Raw genomic sequence first — 25,378 nt, 5'->3', positions numbered from 1 at the left:
ATTGCATTGGGAGTTATACCTGATGTAAATGACGAGTTGATGGGTGCTGACGAGTTGATGGGTGCAGCACACCAACATGGCACAAGTATACATATGTAACAAACCTGCACGTTATGCACATGTACCCTAGAACTTAAAGTATAATAATAATAATAATAATAATAATAATAATAGAATAACCAACTAAAGTGGACTTAAACAATGAAGCATGCTGAAGGTATAGGGGTTACAGGTTTGTCTGAGCTCCAGCTCAGTGTCTTAGAAATTCTCTTGGATTTTGTTCATGCTGGCAAGATGACTACTGCACCTTTAAGCATTATATCATTTACAACTTCTGAAATTAGAGAGGCACAGGTCCCTGTTTTTTGACCTTGAAGGTACATTTTCCTTGAAGCCCTCCAATAGATTGACCCTTTGTCTCATTGGCTAGGGATGCATCACACACAAGCTTGCCGACAGTGGAAATGGAACGACTAATAATTGTTTTGGAGCAATTAACATTCACTTACTCTGTGGCTTGAGACATATCCCATAAAGTACATGGGCATTTAATGTTTGAACAATATCACTTTTATTTGGAAGAAAGTGGGTGGTAGTGGCAGTAGTTAAGTCATACTAAGCTAATCTATATTAATTGCCTTATTTTAATAAAAAAATCATCAGATTGTGGAAATATAAACTGATAGAAATAGGATGGAAATTAGAACCAAGCAGGATAGGCTACTGAGATAAATGGATTCAGCTACAGAGTTGGGTCCTTAAGCTGCAAAATTCTGTTTCTAAGATAGGAACTTGTTTTAAGCCTGATGGTCAATGTTTCAAATCAAGGCTTCAGTCATAATTGATAATGGAATTAGCAAGGTGGCAGGAACGCCTGGGAAGGTAGAAACAATGACCCAGTGTTCAAACAAGAAGCCAGATTTCACCCAAATCATAGTAGGCCACAGGTGACTAGGGGGGTTGCTGATAGACTCTTTGCATTTAATATGGATTGTTTTGAAAACCAGGCAGTCTGAGTCACTAGACACAGGACATCAGTAATGCTCACGGGAAGGAAAAAGCAGGGGCTCCCATTGAAAAATCTGGTCAGCAGGCATACTTGCTATCCTAAAGTTAAGTAACTCCGCAATGCAATTTTAATCCTGGAAGATGCCTGTTAATTAGAAATATTTCCAGTCTTTATTTTAATTTGGACACTGATACAATGCAGTAGCAGAGAACTATTGAAAATGAGTTCATTTAGCAAAGCACTGTTTGATATTATTTTGAAAATAATCCAGGATATGGATAATGGTACTGACACTGAGATGGAAAATAAAATTTATTTAATTGGTTGAATTGTTAAACAAACATGTATTAATGCTTAGGTTATTCAAAAACTACTATGTGCCAGATTCTATTCTAGATACTGATGGTATGAGTCTCCATTGCTGAGAGAGCATATATTTGATTGAAATTATGCTAGTTAGATGCTAGGCTTTAATCTAACCTGAGGATGCAAAGATAAACAAGACATGCTCTCTAACCAACCATAAGCAGGTAAAATAGGACAAACTCTGTACCTATCTTGCTTATAATTAAATTTGAAGGAATTAGCAGAGAACCTGGCACACAACTGATACACTAAACCTTTTTTGCTTAAATGAATATGAAAACAACTAACTACAACATTGTATGGTAATGCTATACTAAAAGTATAAAGGGAATCTTAGGGTAGTGAGGATATATGTAAGGGTAATTATGCTCTCGGGAAATGCAGGGCAGGTAAGAGAAAGCCTCAGAGGAAATAGTTGAACTAAACCTTGAAGGATGAGCAGGATTATGCTAAGTTGAGAAACAGAATGAACATAGGTGTGAACTTACATTGAAGTTTTGGGAAATGGATAGAAATGTGCATGTAACAGAACCTATGGTGGATAATGAGTGGGTGGAGATGACCTTGGGAAAGTAGAATACAGTCTTCTTGGAAGAACTGAATGTATCCTTCTAAGGAGTGTATACTTGGTTCTGTAGGTAATGGAAAAACTAAATATATAAACTTTGTGATTAGGTGTGATTCTTGAGAAGGACGCTCTGGCAGCTTTATGGAGGATGGGTTAGAGACCACCACAAGCCTGAAATTTAATTCCAAAGGCATGAATCGTAATCCAAATTTTAAAAAATTGCTGAGAGCCAGGGTTAGAGCACAGGTGTTGGGAATAAAAAGGCATTTTAGTGGCATTGAGAGATATTTACAAATAGAGTTAACTAGACTTAATAACTGATTGGATATTTATGATAAAGGAAATAGGGAATCAATTTTTAATTTGGTTTCTAGTTTGGGAAATTGAGTGGAGAGTATTATGGTTGGCTTATCAAGGGAAAGTATTCTTGGGGAGAAAATTGAGATAAGCTCCCTCTAACTGAATATACTATGGCAACAGACAGAGCAGCTTTAACATATAGGACAAACATTAATAGTGCATTAATCTCTGGGATAAATAGTTTTTTTTTAAAGTATTGTACTTTTATTGAAGTACAGCATTCACAAGTCAAAAGGGCATAGTACAAATGAACTCAAAGTGGCACTTGTGTAAACCATTGGCCAGGTTAAAGAATAAAACGTGATTAATGCGTGCAAATTAATAAATCTATATCATGACTGTCTAGCAATCTGCATACTTACCAGTTCTCAAACATAAGTGACAAAATCTTAACCAAATAAACCAACAAAAACAACAAAAAAGCTGAGTCTATTTATAACCTCATCAGTCTATCAAGGAAATAGCTAGATCTTTTCCTCCCCAATATTTGAGAGTGTATTTGACCTGATTTGACTTAAAATTGAGACTCTATCATATACATCATAGGTGGCAACTCAAAGAAGTAGGTTGTTAATATCCAGAGTAAGTGGATTTGAAATAGTACAAGAAGCCCTGTGACTACTGGTGGGAATGTATGTTAGACATATTAAGGAGCTAAGGACAGAGAGAACAAATAGTGTGCTCAGATAAATTAAATTGTGTTTTTAAAAAATATTGACAGTCATTAGGGCAAAACTCTAACTTATTAGCATTGATTTTCTGCCTGTTACTTGGGTAATAACTATAGCTAATATTTATTGGCCATTTACTACATGCTGGGACTGTTCTATGTTCTTTATAGGTATTAAACAATTTAAACCTTACTATTCTTATCAGAAGAGGCACCTGAAGCAAAAAGCTGCTGTGTAATTTGCCTGAAATCACAGCTAGGAAGATATGGAGTTGGGCTTTGAATGTGGGCTCTTGGCTACAGAAGTACTGCTTGATGTTTACTCCAATAATGCTAGAGACTAGGAAGTAAGCCACAGGATGAGAAGCAGTGTCAATCTATGTAATTAGTGATGAATAATAATGCTCATAAGCAATTGCTAATTCTTATAGCATAAGTAGAGAAGGCTCTGATGGAATAATTTAATCAAGAGGCAGTATAATGGTATATAAATATATGAAGATATTTAACCTCTACCAATTCCTATCTTATATTAATTTATTGAACACTTATTACAAATTAGATAAGACCTTTCTCAGAATTCTGACTTTCAGAAAGCTTAGAAATGCAAGCTTATCAGAAAATGATGACAATGTGATGACGGATCTTGTAATGTTGATGGCAGCTTGGAACAGGAAGTGTTGCATCCTGCCTGGAAGTTGGGCAACTCTCTATAGAGAAAACATCTGAACTACCTCTTGAAGAATAAGCAGATAAGTGTGTCAGATAAGATAGGGGAAGACTGTCTTTGAATATTGAAGGCATTGGGATGAAAAAGCCTGGTTGAACGAGCAGAAGAAAAGGCTGATGACTGGAAAGGCAGGAAAAAGCCAGTTGAAGTGGGTGTTATAAATTAGGCTAAAAGTTGGTTTTAATCTTGTCCAGAAGTAGCTTTCAAGCTTTTCTGACCCTGATTGACAGTAAGAAATTCTAAACAAATTGCAATTAGACAATTGTTTAACCATAGTTAAAATATGCTTCCTGACAGGAGACTTTCTCATTAAGTCTTGCCTTTCATTTTTTCTCTTTTCCTTCTCTTTCCTTTTCTAATTTTCTAGTCTTTTCTATATTTCATTGAACAAAAAGTCATATTTGTTTTAATGGCCTGGCAAGAGATAACTTCCTATAGTAAATGAGAATATCTGAAATGACCTATTATATTTACATTTTTAGAAAACCACTTGATTTCAGAGTAAGGATTAGAGCAAGCTGATCCTGGCAGATAGACTTGAGGTAGGGATCCAATTAGGAACTATTCAAAAAAACTTAGGAAGGAAATGGTGAAGGCTTTGATAGAAAAATTGGACTAAACTTGCCATTATGATTATGATGATATGGGAGGAGGGCAGGGAACTGCTGGGTAGAGAAGGGCAGGGTCCCTGGCAAGGGCTCCAGCCTCAGACCTGTGCCCATGAACCTAAGTGAGATCAAGTAGTCCTGTTTTCATGCTCAAATGTTGCCTTTTCCAAGACCACTCTGGCCCACCAAGCCCCCCATCCTGTGCCCATATAAACCTGAGACCTTAGCAGGCACAGACACAAGTGACTGAACATTGAGAGGAACAGAGGACCACAAGGACAGACACCAGCAGACCAGTGATGGCAGAACGAGGTGGCAGAGAAAGAAGAGGAGGGACGTCTGGATACTGAGAGGAATTTGGCCAGGGGTGGTCCAAAAAGAGTCTGGCCACTGGGCACCCTGACTCGATGCGAAGATCACCTTCCTGCTCCATCTCCTGCTTCCAGCTCCTCATCCATCCGACTTGCTGAGAGCCACCTCTATCACTCAATAAAACCTTGTGCTCATCCTTTGATCCCACGTGTGATCTGATTTTTCTGGTACCCTGGGCAATAGCTCAGGATACAGAAAACTGTCACACTGGCCCTCTGCCCTTGCTATAAGGCAGAAGGTCTATTGAACTAGTTAACACAAGAAGCCATCTGCAGATGGAAAAGCTGAAAGAACACACTGTAAGGCAAGACCACTTGCGCTTCAGGAGTCATAGACACCTACCCTAGATGCTGCCATGGGACCAGAGCCCAAAAGTGCTCCCCAAGGCCTCTGCACCTGCCCATCTGCGTGCTCCCGCTAGGAGTTTGAGCAGGGGGGAGACCGAAGGAGCGAGCCACACCCCTGCGGCAAATCCTGCAAGGGGGATAAGGGAATTCTCATATTTTAATGACAAGGAAACCAGTCTCAGATTCAGAGAGAGTTTAGATATGAAGTCTGAGAGAAGGAATCCAGAACCAGAGATGGAAATGTTTGTAATCTATATATTGAAATATTAGATGTGTGAAAACCTAATAAATTCCTTTTAGCTTCAGAGAACTCCTTCCTGAAAATACCAAAATGATCCATCCTTTACATGTCAAATTTCCTTCTGTAGAGGTTCCTGATTAAATGATCTCATTCAAAGGAATGTTCTTTTCTACTTTTATGACCTAATGGCAGGCTTTTAGTTTTCTTCAAGCATTTAAAATTTCTGTCTAGTAGGTTATGTACAAAATCCCATTAGGGAATTATTCAAAAATAATAAAATGTTTGACCCCTGTAAAGTTTTATGTAGAAAGAAATTAAAAGAAAAATATTTGGCTTTAATATACCCTAACATTGAAACAAAAAATGTTCAGATGATTTAGGGAAGAAGTGGTTTTGCTCTTTAATGAGGATATATTACTGCTTAGAAGCAGTTACAATTGGGCTGTTTTGCAGTAGTGTGATGCATTAGATGGGTGAATCCCCACACAATCAGCTTGTGTGGCACTGCTGGACTTTATTAGATTTGTGACTGCACGAAGCCAAGGGGTGGGGGGGCAGCATTTCTTAGGAGGAGAGTAACAATAAAAGTTTTTTCTTCAGTTTTGTTTCATTCTGCTATCTCTGTTTTCATTCCATCTGAATTGCCTTTTTTAAAAAATTGAGATAAAATGCCTTTAAGATAAAATTCACAATCGTAACAATCTTAAAGTATACAATTCAATGGGTTGTGATATATTCATAGTGTTGTTTAAACATTGCCAGGGATTCCAGAATATTTTCATTGCTCCAAAAAGAAGCCCTTATACCGGTTAAGCAGTCATGCCACATTCCTCCTTCCCAGCCCTGGCAGTCACTAATCTACTTTCTGTCTGTGTGAGTTTACCTGTTTCGGATATTTGGTTTACATTGAATCATATATCTTTTTGTTTTGGCTTCTTTCACTTAGCATAGCGTTTTCAAGGTTCATCCATATTATAGCATGTATCAATCCTTCATTCCTTTATTTGGCCAAATAGTATTCTGTTGTATGGATATACCACATTTTGTTTATCCATTCATCTGTTGTTGGACCTTGGATTGTTTCTACTCTTATGAGTAATGCTGATATGAACATTCATGTTTTTGCTTGTCGTGGGTATACACCTAGAAGTAGAACAGCTGGAATCATATGAAAATTCCATTTTTAACTTTTTGAGGAACCTCCCAAACTCTTTTCCACAATTATTGCACCATTTTACATTTCCACTAGTAATGTATGAAGTTTTTCAATTTCTCTGTATCCTTGTCAACATTTGCTATTTAAAAATAAATTATAGACATTGTATATTAGTCCATTTTCACACTGCCATAAAGAATTGCCCAAGACTGGGTAATTTATAAAGAAAAGAGTTTTAATTGACTCACAGTTCCATACGGCTGAGGAGGCCTCAGGAAACTTACAATCTTAGCAGAAGGTGAAGGGGAAGCAAGGCAAATCTTACAGGGTGGCAGGCAAGCGAGTGAGAAGAGGGAAGTGCCAGATGCTTATCAAACAACCAGAACTCGTGAGAACTCACTAAACATGAGAACAGCACGGAGAAACCTGCCCCATGATCCAGTCACCTCGCATCAGGTCCCTCCCTGGACACATAAAGATTACAATTCAGATTACATTTCAAGATGAGATTTAGGTGGGGACACAGCCAAATCACATCTCATTGTGTTTTGTAATTTATTATTTTTAACCCTATATTCACATTTCAGTCTCCTACACCTTGATCTCACTTTTCTTCACTTATCATGTTGCCAGCCACATGAGGTCATTTGTATGAAAACTTACTTTAACCATGCCCTTTCTTCATGGGTGGAATCATCACAGTCTTTTCCTAGTATATTTCATATGTCAATGGGAAATAATTGGTATATTAATTATCTATTGCTGCATGACAAGTTACTGAGAAACTTGCCGGCTTAAAACTACAAACATTTGTTCTCTACAGTGTCTGTGGGGAAAGAACTCATGCACAACTCTAGCTGAGGGTCTCTCTCAGCACTCATCTAGGTGAGTTAGGGCTTCAGTCTGCACTCAGGCTTCATTGGGGCAGGATGCTGCGCTGCTCACTTATGTGGTTGTTACAGATTTCAGTTTCTCACAGTGGTTGGACTGGGGGCCTCAGTTTCTCACTGGTTGTTGCTAGAGGTTCCCTCAGTTTCTTGCCATGTGGCCCTCTCTAGAGGGCAGTTCAGAAGATGATAGCTGCTTCAGAGTGAGCAAGAGAAAGACCAGGCAAGATGGAAGATACAATCCTTTTGTAATCTAATTTAGACTCAGAAGAATGATAACATCTCGTCAACGTTATCCTATTTATTCAACAGTAAGTTGAATTACTTGATCCAGTCCATCTTCAAGGGGAAGGGATTATACAAGGGCCTGGAATACCAGGATGTGGGGATTACTGAAGGCCATTTCAGAGGCTGCCTACTAGAATTTTTTAGGGAAAGGGACAAAGACTTTAGGCATAAACACATTCTCATTTTACAAATGTAAGTACTTTGACACAAACATTTTTAGTGTTTATTTAAATATTGCTAAGGTATTTCTCCTTTTTTGCAACAAGATCTCTCTGTCACCCAGGCTGGAGTGCAGTGGCTCACTGGAGCCTGGAACTCCTGGGCTCAAGTGATCTCTTAGCTCAGCCTCCCAAGTAGCTGAGACTACAGCTACATGCCACCATGCCTGGCTAATTTTTAAATTTTTGTGGAGATGGGATCTCACTATGTTGTCCAAGCTGGTCTCAAACTCCTGGGCTCAAGCAATCCTCCAGCCTCAGACTTCCAAAGTGCAAGGATTATATGTATGATATCAGCCACTGGGCATGGCTGATACTTCTTAAAAATATATATATTCTCAAGGTTCTGATCACTTGGCAATGAAGAGAAATTTGGCAGAAAAGAAAAATTTGGAGTGAACCAGGAAACCTGATTGTTACTTCGAGACCTAATATTAACAAAGATTCGTGATATGCTTATGCAAAGCTTGTAAACTCTTTGGACTAAAGTTTCATTTTCTGTAAAATCAAGGGGTACTTCCTATCAAGGGCTTTTAAGGTTTTTTGCCTGCAACCCGTAATAGAAAAATGATTTTACGTGGGGACCAATCTGCTACATACATATTTGGAACCGGTTCACAGATAATGGAAACAAAAGGTTCAGATAACTGAAACAAAAAATAACAAAAAAACAGTATTTACTTTTACAAAATACAAAACTTTTTGGTATTTTCCTTGACATTCTATTTTATTGACATACTTTATTTAATTTAATTTAAAAAAATGAGTTGACCCAGTTAAGTGTTTTCATTACCTTCGAGTGGATTTCAGTCCTCAGTTTGAAAGCACTGTGATTTCTACAGCTGCTTCCAAAACTGCAAGACAACTCTAGGATTATTTGCTGTATCTGTGAAGATGATGAAAAGAGAAGGGTATACATTTCTCCTTTGCCTTAAGCACCACGTTGGCCAGTTAAGAACATATTAGCAAGCTGTCTGCCTCTCCGCTATTACCAACATGCGTGCACATTACTTTGGTAAAAGGTCACGGGTAGCTATTTCAGAAAGCTAATGACTGCATGGCACAAATAGCCCTTGGCTTTGCCTCAGGCTATCAACTCTCTCAAAAGTTCTTAATCCCCCCAAAATGACCTTTTTTTTTCCTATTCTAGTAGGTTCAAGGGGTTATTGATTCTGTCACATATATGTTTTGCTTTGTTCTCTGGTGCATTATATTTATTCCTCATCCCTGTGGATGCATCACAGTTGGTGTGATGGGCAATGCCAAGTTCATCAGGAATATTCACTGAAATGGAACGTTTCCTAGATGGGGGCCGTATGTACGTAGATTCTAAAATTTTTCACCAAATTATTCCTAATGCAAGAGCAGCACAAAATCTGTGACAACTCGCTGAACAAGTCAACTTTCATTGAAGATTTCTGCTTTAGCTTAGATATTCATGCAAATTTTGAACTCTATGATATGTGCTTATTTTAATAGCTAATCAATGTTTTACATTATTTATGAGTCAATTTGTAATTGACTTTAACTTCCGTCACTTTTTAATCTCAGAATAAAATTTATGTTCCAGGAGGCTGCACTATGATTTTCCTTGGCTGAATGCAAAATCCTCCAAGGAATTTTGAGAAGCATGAAACATGTTTTTTTTTCCATATAATCCTCATAATCACCCCCATGAAATAGGTTTTATTGTTCAGATTTAGCAGATGAGGATTAAGAATCTCCAGAAAGTTATATAATCTATAACAGCATTAGAACTTAGAAGTAGCTCTGTATCTACAGCTCTTGCTTGCCTTATCATATCATAATGCCTTTAAACCTTCAGGAATTGAAGAATGCAGATAATTCTGAAATATTCACTGCAGAGAGTTAAAGGATCCTATATACATCCAATATAAATATTTTGCATTCTGAGAGGGAATATACTTGCTCCTTCAATGAAGGAACTTTAGTATACCTGAAGATCACTGTTTTCTTAAGTAAGGTTGAGGAGAAGTCTAGAAGACTATTATGAAGATGAAATATCTGAAGTCATAGGACATAAATCGTGTTATAGGAACTAGATTGCCAATAACAAAGATTTGATTCAGATGATGTTGTGGCCAGGGACCATGAGTTTTCAGATTTCTTCTTTGTCAGTTTTCTCTACCCAAGCTGTTTCTCTGATTTGCTCCAAACTAAGTGTAGAACCGTAATGCATAAGAATCCTTATTTGCAAAAAAGTAAGATCAGCTTGGTGCGGTGGCTCATGCCTGTAGTCCCAGCACTTTGGGAGGCCAAGGCAGGCAAATCAACTGAGTTCAGGAGTTGGACACCAGCCTGGCCAACATGGTGAAACTTCCCTTCTCTACTAAAAGTATAAAAATTATCAGGCGAGATTGTACCATTGCACTCCAGCCTGGGCAACAGAGTGAGACTCCGTCTCAAAAAAAAAAAAAAAGAGCATCAAACACCCTCTGACTTTACTTACCTTTCCAACTGCTTGCAGCCCTCTCAGTGGTTGCAAGAAGGTATAGATATACCTGTTACATGAACAAAGAAAGCTGGAAATGAAAGAGCAGAAAGAATGGGTTCATGTGTTTTAAAGCATGTCATACTTCTAAACCATTATGAGATGAAATATTGAAATGGATGTCAAAGTGGACACTCTGTCTTAGAACTCTAATTCATATATCCCTATATTATCTAGTATTTTGCTAGCATTTTTTCAGGATTTAGCTTTTGTCAACATACTAGATACATTTTCCCCTCTATAGACATCTTATATCCATAAAGATTTCTTAGCCCGATTTGTATCATCTACAAAATAATTACTGGTCCTAATTTCCTGAGAGCCAAATAATCACTGCCATATATTTTTTGTTCTGGTGTTCTCATAAAAAAAATAGGATGCCTTTTTTTTTCCCTGTAAAGGTCACCTTTCATACCACTTCTCAAACACCTTCTCCTAAAGAAGGATGATGCAAATATCTCATCTCAATTTTTCTTCCTCCTCCATTGTCTTCAGCATGTGACTTTTTTGACTTGGTAGTAAAATGGCTGCTGCACTGCCAGGCATCCTTGAAAGAAATTCAACTGCTATGTTTTTATTATTTTGCACCTGGATGGTAGACATGATGCATGAAATAGCAGGCATCTTGCTACTATGAGGACAAAAGGCAAGAACAGAGGAAAATGGAGCAGAAAAAGCAAAGAGCCTGGTCCCTGGTGACATCATGGAGTTACTGTACCAGCTGTGACTGCCAACCCAAGATTTTTTTGCATATAACTCGATAGATATCTAAGATTTTAAACTTAAAAACTATCCTTATATGTCCTTTACTAGTCACATTTCTCTTCCTTCTATCTACAAATAACCATTATCCTGACTTAAGATAATCATTCCCTTACTTTATAGCTTTAATACCCATATATTAGCCTTGTTTTTTGTTGTAACTTCAGAAATCAGAATTTTGTTTTCTGTGGCTTGCATTGTTTTCTCAACATTATGCTTGAAAGATTGAGCCATGTGAACAAATACAGCATTTCATATAAATACAAGATTTGGCTGGAATTTATTTTGTAATGTTGTATGTATTCCATATAGCATGTAGCTTTCGTTTATTTCCATTTCTATACAACAATTTCTATAGCATGTAGTTGTAGTTCATTTATTTCCACTGTTGCACAGCATTCCATATAGCTGTACTTCATTTGTTTTCATTGCTGTACAGTATTCGTGTATTACATACTGTTCTTCAATTGTTTTCATTGCTTTGCAGGATTCCATTTGTGAGCATTCAACAGTTCCTTCAATGGACATTTGGTTTGTTGCCACATTGGAGCTATTGTGAGTGATGCTGCTAAAAAGGTTGTTGTACGTGTCTACTAGTGTTCCGTGTGCGAGTTTCCCTAGGGTATATCCCTCGAAGTAGAATTGTTGGGTCACAGGGATTGTGTGTTTTTTAGTTTATTAGAAAATGCCAAACTGTTTTCCCAAATGGCTATCTACTTAAACTTCCTTCCATAATATATGAGAAGTCACATTGTTTCACATTATTTTATTCCTTTACTCCTCTGTATCTACTTTTTAATTTACAATGAGTGTATATTTACTAACAGAAAATATGTTTTCCTAATTTATTTTTTAAAATTTATCCTTACAGAGAGAATAAACATTGTTATTTAAATATATACACATAATGAGTTTTTAATCCTTTGAAAGTGATGCAATTGAGCTTACTGATGCTTAACTATGACTTTAAAATATACTTACGGCTCTTTGCTCCCACCCCAAGTTAACTGATCGCTTTGTGTCTCTGATATAATGCACACATGAAGTACAGAGTTTTTACCAGGAAGTCCCTGACAAATAACTAGGACAAGGAAAAGGATGTGAATTCCATTATCTGATTTGAGGATAGTAAGAAATTTACTTCTCCCTTTCTTTTCTGCAATAAAACTGCTATGTGGCAACTGTGGAGAATTCTTGAATTGTAAGATAAATGGCTGTGATTTTTATAGAGTGTTGGTATTTAAACAGTAGCATGAACTACCTCAAGGCTTGAGAAAATAAAGGTCTTGTTCTCTCTGGAGAGCACTGTCTCATTTTGGAAAATTATCTATTTCTGAAATGTGCACTGCTTTCCAATGCTCTGGCTGGACTAAGAGCTGCAGTGAGGATCCGGGAACCTTTACAGCAGCAAAAACAATTTGTTTCAGACAGGCACAACACAATTAGGAGAAACAATATTTTACTTTGGAAAATATCTCCTTAGGATGTAATCCACGTAACAAATACATTGATTTAGATGTGTTTATTTATAATATGAAATACAACTTTCCTTGAAATGTTCCCTTGATGCATTCAAAGTTTTAAAAACTTGTTTGACACACATCTATCATCTAGATCAGGGGACTATATTTTTTTTAAAAACACGTATTTTATCAGTTAAATTTTTATAATCCTTAATAAGTAAATACACATATACACCTATATGTATATAAATACATTATTTACTTATATATACTATTGAACTAATATAATTAAGTAGCATAAAACATACCTGAAATAAAAATTTCAAAACAGAAAAAAGCTGAAAAACATTAGGTTTTAAATTTTAGTTTTTTATTACTACAAGATGCTTTTGTATTCATAAAAATGTGTTAAAACTAGAGTAATATAGTTGGACATGTTTTTTTTCCAAACTAAAAAAAAAGCTCCTTTTAACACTTCATGATATAGTAACTTAAGGTCTGATTCTGGGGCTACTTATTTTGGTAATAGAGTTTAAGAACAAAAGTATGTTTTACAAATATAGATAGATTAAGTAGTTTGTCTACTAAATAATAAAATGTATTTTATCTCTTACCCTCATTTTGCAAAGCATTTGTTAAAATAGAGTGACAAGTGTCCATTTATTCTAATGTTAAACCCAGTATGTGCTATATTTTAATAATTTAAACTGATACTCATTCTCTATTGAGATTCTATTTGGAAGCTGTTAAAACAGGTTAGAGAGGCCTATTTCTGAGTTTTTCAAGTGTTTAAATAAGATTTTCTGTGAGACCTTTTAGTATCATTTTCAATAACAAAATCCCATAAATATGGAAACATTTTAAACATCAATTTTTGAAATACTTATAGCATGAGTCTCCTTTAAATAAAAGGACTTTGTGACTTATTGTTTAAATACTATTTTTACCTTGAAAGTACAGATTAGATAGATTAACTTTTTTTTTTTTTTCATCCCCAAAACATTTTCTGGGCTGGGTGCTGTGGCTTACACCTGTAATCTCAGCACTGTGGGATGCCAAAGCAAGAGGACTGCTTGAGCCTGGGAGCTCCAAACAAACCTGGGCAACATAGTAGGGCTCTCTCTCTACAAAAAGTTTTAAACAGTTAGCCACATATGGTGACATGTGCCTGTAGCCTCAACTTCTTGGGACTCTGAGCAGGAGGATTGCTTGAGCCAGGAGGTCGAGGCTGCAGTGAGCCATGATCACTCTGCAGTACTCCAGGCTAGGTGACAGTGAGATCCTGTCTCAATAAATAATTCTGGATATTATATTGCTGATTACTACTTTTCATCAAATTAAAGGCTGGCAAAACTGACACTTTTGCCTTTTGTAAAGTAAAAATACACAAATTATTCTTTGATACATCTTTTAAATATTTTGCAATGAAATACCCAGTGATTGTGTGTGCTTTAAAAGATGCGTATGTTCGTTCCCCATGCAATTAAATATTTTAAGTATTTCTCCATGTTTAACAATAAACCCCCTTTGGTGATGCAAAGCTGGGGCACCCCCTAAAGATAGGGTCCCTCTCTTGCCCAGCTTGAAGGTTCCTCATTTGTATTGTATTACAGATGATCAGAGTTGTGCAGCAGGTGATCTAGCTGGCATCTTGTAGCATTTTGTGCACTTTGCTTATGGTTTCAATTACTTGCTGCAGTAACGTGCCTCAGAATGAGGCAGCGGATGCATTTCACAAGCTGGAGTATCTCTGAGCTCTGAATGCAGATTCCCATCTCCATTCCAGTCACAGGCATATGTATTCTATGAATGGTTACATTCAGACCAAACAACCATCCTCAGTGGTTCACAAAAAAGTAGTTGTTCGTATATTTCATTACTGAAACAGCATATAGCAAATACCATAGACTGAAACATAGCATAATCCATAGCTTCATCCAAAAAAAACAAATCTCCCACAATGTGTGATTTGTGGTTTGTTTCTTTTCACCTCCAGCAATATTTTCTGTTTTCCAGCAGTATGTGTTGAAAAAGAAATGGTTTTAGATCATCTCTTTATTATTTTTAGCCCATTATTGCAGTCCACTCTACTATCTATTGCAAGAAGGAGACTTTCTTCATTGGTATGTGGAATTTGATTTTCACAATGAAGTGAAAGAACCTTAAAAGAGACTTCAAACAGTTGCCATAGATTTAATAGAGAAATTTGTTAAAATACTGCAGTGACGATGACATGACTTTTTCCTTTAAAATTGTCATGGTCTGTTTTTATATCCTGGCTGTTCATTTTTTAATATTTTTATTAATATGATGGTTTTGTACTATCATTACTATTTTAAAGCCAAGAGTACACATTGAATGAGATTAACTTATCAAGTGTAAGTATACACACACAAATTCCAAATAGTCTTCTTGATTATTTCGACTTATCCGATGGTCATTCCTTCTAAGAGGGCAATGTAGTACAATGGAGATCTCAGATAAGGAGGGGGAGATGTCAGCTCTGTGATCTTATTATTTACTTGAGCATGAGTGATTAGTTTTAGTTGCTATTGGTAGTTCCTTTGCAAGAATATTTAAAGACACCTGTCTATTTTGAGCGGGTCGGCTTCCTTTCGTTTCATCAAAATTAAGTGATATAATTATGAATTGATTTAACTTGGCCCAGCAAGCTGCAATCACTTGTAATTATTCAAAGAGGAGATATGATGAAGATATCACTGTTAGCTGTGTTAAAAAAAAAAAAAAACTCTACATTTTCTTTGTTTTGCCTTAATGACAGTGTATCTCTAGTTCATATTTCACTTTCAGCCACTAATTCACCAAGTCTTTACATTATTTTCAGAATCCTGAAGTTACAGTATCACTCTCCTAGTGTGTTTTTAACTTAGCCTTTCTTTTCAAGGAATTTACAGACATACCCTTTGTAATCTTAGAATTTTGTGGTTGCTTATACATCTATTTCTCTATTTTTAGGATACTTACCCTGATTATATATCATAGTTAATACCTATTATACAAAAATTGGAAGACTGAAGTATAAAGAAGGAAATTTAAAAGGCCCATTATCTAACCACACAGAGAGAAACTGACTTTTTGTCAATGCACACAACAAATACACATTTGTCACTATATATTATAATATGTTTATATTTAAATGAGAATCATGTGTATGTACTGTTGTGTAACTGTTTCCCTCTTCTTAAAATATTGTATACATCTAATAATTTCTGTGGGTTATTTTCTCCAGGAGGCTGTACCCACTTACATAATTTTTAAGTGACTGCAGTCTTGCTGACAAGGCTCCACAAGAGTCTAGCTTAATTTTGTGGCTAGGTCATAATTTACAGAAAGTCATGCAGGGGATATGTCATGCCAAATTAACTATGGTTTCTTTTTGATTAAACATGAGACAGGAAACATTATAATGATCTTTGGACATTCTTACAATATGGGGCTACCCACTTATGAAAGGTCTTAAAACTCAGAAAAGTATTTTTAATTTGGATAACTTGGGTGAAATGTGGTTGATATTTTGGGGCAAGCAGGCTGTGTGATTCCTCCTCAGTTTCGTCAACAAAGTTTTGGAGTTATTTTCTGTAGTCATTTCACAAAAAAAGTCTTGGCATGACATTAGACAAAGCTCTACATGCCTTAGTAAATGACAGCAAGTACTGATTTGAAGGAAGAGCATTTAGTGACATGTGTTATGACAAGAAATGAACTAATTGTCGCAGTGCTGGAGCACTTCCAGTGATGGATAAATTGATGTCAGGCTGTCCCAAAGATCTGATTTTCAGATTGGAAAATTTACCTTCATGATGCATGCAAAATATATCTCTATTACCAAACCCAACTCGTTTATAAAAGGACTAGAGACATCTGGTGTGATAAGGAACTGTCTTACTATGGGAATTGAGTTAAATGAGGGTAGAATGTGGAAACAGCAGTTAAAGGGGAATCCTCTCTCTATGACTAACTTTACTTTTTTTTTTTACAATCACTCACTATATAAAACTAGATTTTTCTACTGGCAAAATAGATATCCTAGTATTTTCCAATTGGAAACATACACAGAAGCTAAAAAAATTACTGACATTAAAATTTCAGGTAAATACAGAGGGCCATTTAATTGCTAATGATATGCTTTATGTTTTGAATATGTAATTGTTGATGGCATGGCATGAAACAACTGTAGTATCCTCCAGGATGGTAATTTGAGGGCAGAAATAAAGAAGAATAACATGCCTCATTTAACTCACTGGAGAATTTGAGCTACATTAGGTTTATATTACCTTATAGTGTGACTCAGTATGCCAAAGAACCTAAAGCAATTTACAAAAACCAAATTCTTTTCAATTCTGGTTGACCTGTCCTGTTCTCATAAACTGGTCACTTAAAATGGTTTACCCTCTAAAGCTTAGATGTTTAACATTGACAGCTGACGCTAAAGTGTCATCAAACAGTTTAAGCGTCTGTATCCAAAGTCAACTTACTCAAATAAAACATACACATACAATATTTTGTAATATATGTTAATATAAATATATACCTTCTCACACCAGTCAAAATGGCAATTAGTAAAAAGTCAAAAAAATAACAGGTGCCAGCAAGGTTGTAGAGGAAAAGGAACACTTTTACACTGTTGATGGGAGTTCATTGCAGCACTATTCACAATAGCAAAGACATGGAATCAACCTAAATGCCCATCACTGATAGACTGGATAAAGAAAATGAGGTAAATGTACACCATGGATTACTGTGAAGTCATAAAAAGGAATGAGATCATGTCTTTTGCAGACATGGATAGAGCTGGAGGCCATTACCCTTAGCAAACTAACGCAGGAACAGCAAACCAAATGCTGCATGTTCTCACTTATAAGTGGGAGCTAAATGATGAGAACACATGGACACATGGCAGTTGGAACAACACACATTGGGGCCTATCAGGGTGGGGGGATGGGAGGACAGAGAGGATCAGGAAGAATAGCTAGTGGATGCCAGGCTTAATCCTTTGGTGATGGGATGATCGGTGCAACAAGCCACCATGGCACACATTTACCTATGTAACAAACCTGCACATTCTACACATGTTCCATTGAACTTAAAAGTTGGAAATAAAATTACACATGTTATATATTTTAAAAGAATAACATGACACATATGTAAAAAACATATTCAATGACCACTTATAGTAATAACTATCTTTGCCTTATTAACATTGCCAGAAAATGATTGTTAATAAAAACTTGAAATATGAAGATGTCTAAATTTGATAAGGAAGTGAAATTTATTAAGATTATGGAGAAGAGAAATACCGTAAACTTCTCCCCAAAAGGGAATTCCATGTAAAACGTAGCTCTCTCTTCTTCCTTTTATCCGTTTTTAAAACTCAGAGTAAGGACGGCCATTCCCACTTTCCACTCTACCAAAAATTCTGCACCAGAGTGAGGGTCCATAATGAAATTTACCAAACTAGAAGGGTGTTCACTGATAGTGACATCTCTAATGTATTTCCTCTGAATTTCTCTGTATAATAACAGTGAACTTTTCATAGCAGTAAAATGTATTTGATATTGAATTAAGAAGGGATATCCTCACAAAGTCACTTCCTTTTCCCTCTCTTCCCGAGGATTCTGTCAGCACTGATTCCCTGGCCCTTATTTAAACACTTTACATAAGCAATTACCTTGCAAGAGTAAGTTAAAACATTGCCCATGTTGGCAGGTCCACATGCTTGAAGTACAGATATGGCAAAGATGGAGAAAATTTCCAGATTCTTTGCATTAAAAGTGTGTATGTGCCTATAAGGGGTGTTTTAATGAGCAGGTGGAGCCAAATGGATGATTAACAACAGACAGAAACTAATCGGTTTTCTAAGGGGTAGTCACTGCTAATACTAGGTTTTCGTGCAAGTTTGGGGCAATGGCTAATGGCTTGTAACAATCTGAGAAAGATTGAGCACCGAGTCAGGAAAGATTATGCAAATATAGCCCTTGTTGATAGCAAAAGCAGGGTTATCTGGGCAGAGAGACATGTTAAAATTAAGAAATTGATTAAATGATGTAAAACCCTCCTTATTATCCTTGATTTGATTATACAGAAGTATCTCCATTGCTCTTTATTGTTTGGTGGTGGTTGATTATTTCTGGTGGTTTTCGAAGAACTCTGGAGCCCTGTGTGTTGGTGGGCAAAGACAAAGCAGAAACAACGTGTGGAGAACGAGCATGGAAGAAGTATCATAGAAATCAGACTACCAAGTTAGGGAACTGGGAGGAAGGAACTTGGGACACAGCAGTAAAAGGAAACATCTGATTTCTTTTTCCGGCACCCTTGCAGATCCTTCTACGTTTTTTTTCAGTGTCTCCAACTGCTGACATTTTGGAAACCAAAGCCAAAAGCAATACATCAAATCAGCAGCTCCAGGCAGAGGACTGTTTCAAACCAAAATGATGTTTTAATCTTTAATCAAGTAAGAACGGCATGTTGTGAATGTTTCTAGGGAGTGAATTTACTAGAGCTGTAAGATTGGCCCAACCTAGGTATTTTGTAGGGATTTGGTTTCATTTTAGTCCCTGGTCAAAACAAAACAGCACTGTATGCAATTTATAAACCAAAATGAAGCATAACACAGTGTAGACATTCATCATAAGTTCTTTTATTAAAACTCCTAAAGTTTAGTCCAAATCTGTAATCAGATCCTACATGCAGAGTATGCCATTACATTGAGGAAGTGAAAGTAAAAGGTTTTAGAAACAAAAAACCAAGGAGGGCAAAGGGGAGTGCTATGATTTTTCTTTCCATGAAAAACATGTAGTACTGTGGAACTGATTTCAGCTGAAAACTGGGGGAAAGCGTTGCTCGGATGGTTCTGTTTGTCTTGAGTCCTTCAGCTTTCCCACTCATGCAGAGGTAGATATTTCCCTAGGTGGTTCTTCTCTCTCCTGTATCACCAGAGGTGACCCCTCTGTAGGCATTTCCTAGCAGTTAATGATTGGCTAGTTTAAGGGCCCTGGGTTTTGCCTCTGGCCCTTAACCCACATCTCATTAACTGGCAGGATGTATTTCCTTTCTGTTATTTACTTTTACATATTCTTAATAGAACAGAAGGTACCTTGGCTGATGCAGACAACGTTACCCTTTCAGCGTCTCATTTGTAAATAACCCTGTTATGAGTAATGGGAAGTGATCCAGCTGGTTGTAAAAAGACACAGGTTTAATGGGCAATTCCTGGTGGACTAATGGTTTTGCTGGGGGAAAAAAAAATCGCACTTGCAGGACACATTGCTCCAGTGTTGGTTCTGAACATAATGAGCCTGCATTCAGACAGAGATACACACACACCTCTCTGGGAGTTATAAACCTTGAAATATACAGGAGGAAAAAAATATTAAAACATATCTAGCTAATTTCTCTCCCTAGAGACAAACATTATTCTGTCTGAACATCATTCTTTCCTCAGGTTCAATAATATCCAGGTGCAAGGTAGAGCCACTTTTACATACAATGTATTGCCCCTTTAAATTTTTACACCAGGTCCATACAACTTATGTATGTACTGCGGTAATACAGCCACTGTTGCCTTCTGTGGTCATTAGAGCTCTGCCTTTTCCTGATACTTGAATGGTATCTGATATGGTAGTTCATGGCATTTAGTTCATCAAAATTTGGTACCTGTTTAACTTGATGGCCTAGTATTTTGTGCTTACTTACTGCAACTGAACAAACATTTCTGGGGTACTCACCATAGTGCTAGATTTATACCATATATGTCTAATACCTACTGAAGCCAGGCACCATGTCTGCTGCACTATTTTATCCCCTGGACACAGTGCAGTGCCTGGTGTTGGCTACTATAGCACAGTAGCTAAGGGTCTATGTTCTATTTCAGCACGGCAGAATCTCTAGCTCAGTGACTTGGGCAAGTTACTTGACCTTTCTGTGCCTCAGTTTCCTCATGTAAATTTTGGAAAATGACAGTGTCGACATCAAGATTGTATTAGTCTCTACTGAAATAACCTATGTTAAGTGCCCAATGTATTCACTGGCTTACTGTTAGCATCACAAATGTTAAATATATTATCATTTAGAGTAGGTGCTTAATGTATTAGGGTCTCTAGAGGAACAGAATCAATAGGATATGTGTGATGAGAGAGAGAGAGGGAGAAATACTGATTTTAAATAATTGGTACATGGAATTGTAGAAGCTTGCTGAGTCCAAAATCTGATGGGGTAGGACAGCAGGCTGGAAACTCAGGGAAGAGATGCACTTCAAGTCCAAAGACAGTCTGCTGTCAAAATCCCTTGTTCCTTAGGGGAGGTCAGTCTTTGTTCTATTAAGGTCTTCAACTGATTGGGTGAAAGCCACTCACATTACGGAGGGTAACCTTCCTTACTCAAAGTTCACAGTTCTGAAGTCTAGAAGTCCAAAATCAAGATGTCAGCAGGGTTAGTTCCTTTTGAGGCTGTGAGAGAAGGATCTGCTCTGGGCCTTTCTCTTTAGCTTGTAGGTGTTAATATGCTTGTTATGCCTCTTCACATCTTCTTCCCTCTATATGTATCTGTGTCCAAGTTTCCCCTTTTTATGAAGACTCCAGCCATGTTAGATCAAGCCCATCCTAATGGCCTCACTTAAATTTGATTACTTCTGTAAAGATCCTGTCTCCAAATAAGGTCACATTTTGGGGCACTGAGGTTTAAGATTTCATTATTTGAATTTTGAATGGATGTGATTCAATACATGATAGTTCTGTATTTTCTGTAAAAGTTTCTGTATTAAAAATTGTCTGCTTTTAAAATGATATTATGTGGCTAGAATAAATTGGCATTATACTTGACCCCTAAGAACTCAGTGTTATATTTGAATAAATATACAAAGCAAACAATTCCTTAAAATGTAAAAAAAGTGAAAAAACCTTAAAGTTAATATAAATAATATGAAACAAGTATATCTGATGGCAGTGACATTTATAAGCATGAGGGATAATTATGCTGAAAGTTTTAAATTAGAAAAAGCTACAGTTATCTTTAAAGAAGATTATAGATATGCTGATATTTTAAGTAGGGCTAAAAGTTATAACCACAGTTCTATTTCTAATTCACTCTGTCATTTTGAAATGAAATGGTCATCTATAAAACATTTCATATAGACATACATTCTATGATTTTTGGTAGACTTTAAAGAGCTTTTATACCTGAGTAGAAGTCACTGATACGAAAGGTTGCCTGGAGTCTCATATTGTGAAACTGGCTGGAATCAAGCCAAAGAACATCCTGCCCAGACAGGGTGTAAGTGCTCAATATGAAGCAAACAACAAAAATGAGGGCAGGATGGAGATTGGGAGAAGACTAATCAGTGCTTACACGAGGCAAAAAAATTGATTTCGTGACTCTCTGGAGATCGCTTAAAAAATCAACTTAGATTCTAAAGAGGTAGTGGCCTTATCACATGCAGTACACAGTTTTATACTGTGGTTTTACACTGTTTATACGAGTGTGTTGCTTCATTGATTTATAAGACTGTGCTAAGATTATGATGACACTGGGGGAATATCATACGTGCCACTCACTTTGATTTAGACCTGTGTTAGTGGCCTTTTCAAGAAAATATACTGGATGTTATGGGACTTGGGGGAGTCTTCATCTTGTCCTTTTTGGGGGCTGTTCCTATTGGCTCACCTAATTGTCATTCAAGAATGAATTTTCTACTCCTAGTTTTACCTTTTTGCCAAAAACATTATTCTTTATATCTTTAAAGTGTTATTCAATTGTAAAGGCTTAAAATGATAGATGTAAGCACCACCTTGAAGCAACATAGAGCTATTTCTACCTACCTGCAACTGAGCTCAAGTATTTTTGAAATATAAATAAAAATATTTTATATCAAACACAGAGCAGCATCCAAATTCCTGCACATTTCATACTTGTATCTAATCATCTGCTGGTGCACAGTTATACTTCCATGGAGTTTCAGGACTTTCCCAGATCTGACCTTGTCTGGTCCCTTTGTATTCCTTTAAGATTTCCCTTTCTCCTCTATGGGATTGATAAGCGTTATCTGTAAAAAGGATGCTGTAGTGTATAAGTGGTATTGAGACCTTCAGAGATTTCCTCTTTAATGCTATACCTTGTTCCATCTTGGTTTTTCTATTGGTTGACCACTCTATATCTGTGTGGCATACCTTTCTCTTGCTTGAAAGACTGATAAACTGCCTGATTCCTTACTCTGGAACCAAGGGCTCTCTTCTCTCAAGCCTAATCTTGCCCTTTTCTCTCAAACAGAATCTTTTTGAATTATAGAACAAAAAAGAGACTTGTTTAGTTCAGCCCTAGAGCCTATGACATTCATGTGCCCCTTGTGATCCAAGTTTCTATCAGGCGTTGCCTGGCACTAAGTTTGGGCAGTTCTGGCCAAACACAGTAAATTACTTTTCCATTTCTCCATAGGAAGCAAAATGGCTCATAAAAACAGACATCATCATCATCGTATACATTAATGTGAAACGGTAAATTCATTATTGCTACAAAGATACAGATATAGCATATCAAGAGCTGATCAGTAATTTTAATTGGGGCATCCTTGAAGGTTGCGTTTGTACCCTCCATGAGCTGACCATACCATTGTACTCAGTGAGTGACATTTGGTTGATTGCCTACCCAGCATTATCTACCTTGGCTCCTGTAGGATCCTTTTAAATGTGAGGGATAAGGTGACTTCCTGGGAGCCTAGTCCAATCTTATTTCTTTTGGCTGGCAAATTTTGGGGGGAAGAAAAAAGAATTTTCAGTGTTTAAAAAACAAACGAGCTTATAAAAATCTAAATTTTATACTTCTCTTCAGAAATTAATAGCAATAGCAACACTGCGCTGCTATCCCATTATGCTTAATTGGCTGGAGCTGAGCAGAGACTGAGGTCTTTAAGGACTTGCTGTCCATGGCTTGTCATGGGTCCACTTACTCATTTTTGTTTACTTCTTGGCTGCTGTCAATGTAGCATATTCCCCAACAGAGGGAATATCTAGCCACTTTTGGTGAAATATGCCCCCTATCACTAGTTATAATTGTACTTTTTCATGTCCAAAGACATTAATTGAGCATACACACACACACACACACACGTATATATAGAACATTATATATATATATATATATATATATATATTGTTCCCTTAGTTAATCATCTAAAATATCAAATTGATTTTTTGTCTTTCTCTGATCTCCTATCATTAGACCATTTAATATGCTTTCCTCCTTGTACAATTTCCAGTGTAATATTATTGACAATGTCTTAAACTTTGAAAAAATCTGTCTTTTAGTGAAATATAAATATTAAATTTCTTCTACTTTTTCTTATGCAAGTCTAAAAATGTAAAGTCTGTTTCCAGATAATTCTTCTAATACCTTCGGAATTTCAGATTCTGAACTATAGGGCACTGTGTATTTCAAGGTTAATAATAACTTTAACCCATATTATGTGCCTTTATGCCAAAGAAAAATTGATTTCCATTTAAATAAAACCTCAAATATTGCAAGAGAAAGTGTTTACCTATTATAAATGTGTAGTAGTAATAGCAGTGGAATACCAGGGTAGAGAAAAGATTGGTCATTGCTAGGTAGTAATTGGAAGTATGAAAAGGAATATAGCATCTGAACTTCCAATGGCTCCTGTTCGATTTAAGCACTGGATAAATGTGCACGAAACACATCCTAACCAGCCTTGCCTTTCTCAATTAACCTTCATTAATTGATCATGAAATAACTCTGACCTAAATCAATTTTGATCAAGTCATTTTCAGAGGAAGATGTGCCACATCAGTATTTGTAAACAATAATAATCAGATTTTCTCTTTACATTTCTAAAGAACCCTTTTAAATATAGGGCTTCAGAAGTAATGGAAATGGGACAGAGAAGCGTGGTCTCAAAAGAGATGGCACCCTCCTGGATCACTGTTACAAGAGTGCAGGGGAGCTGGGTAATTGGCAAGGAGCCAGGCACTCCTGGTATCTGACTTTGCTGCCCCTACTCTGCTTTCCTAACCAAATAATTTTATTTCTACTGCTCACTGGAATGAAGTAGAATTTCAAACAGCAGCATACAGGACCTCTTTCATCCCAGAGGCTTTCTGAGGCAAAGAGTGGGTGCTTCCTGCCAAGACAGGTTTCTCCTCTGATGTTACTCAGTTGCTGAATGAAACTGTGTTGAAATTACTGCAAACAGAGGAGCAAGAAGTGTGAGTGCTAGAAATGTAAGAAGTTGGAGTATTTTTTTCCCTGCTCCATGTAGAATACCTGCACCCTTGCAAATGAGAGAAAAATAGTGGTTCGTTCTCTCTCTTTCTCTCTGTCTCTCGTGTGGGGTGTGTGGGGTGTGTGGGGTGTGTGTATATGTGTAGTTTTGCTTTCCAATACTCATACTTGTCTGATGCTGCTTTAAATGTTTCCCTGCCTGGGAATACTATGGATGGATGACAGTGAAACAAAAAAGCAAGGGCTTTCATTCGATGTACATCATTGTGTTAGTTGGGAATCAGGTGGTGTGTTTCCTGAAGTTAGCAAAGAGAAAATGGTATTTATGGAAGCTGTCAATGTACAACATGTACACTTCAGCTTTGGCCCTGTGCGAAAAATAGTAGAGATCCTATTTCAAGAAATATTAGAAAATTAAACCCTTCTTTGACTAGTAGCTTGTCAAATCTGATGACTTCACATATGAAATAAAAAGAAAAGCAGACTTTCTTTACTGATGAGTTCCCCACTCACTCTCCACCACCACATTCTTCCAACTCTGTTGCCCACCTAGTTTAAGGTCCTGGAATTGTCCC

This window comes from Rhinopithecus bieti, unplaced genomic scaffold (assembly GCF_001698545.2).
Source record: "Rhinopithecus bieti isolate Rb0 unplaced genomic scaffold, ASM169854v2 scaffold_17962, whole genome shotgun sequence".
Classification (NCBI taxonomy): domain Eukaryota; kingdom Metazoa; phylum Chordata; class Mammalia; order Primates; family Cercopithecidae; genus Rhinopithecus; species Rhinopithecus bieti.
Note: the sequence above shows the minus strand (reverse complement) of the source record.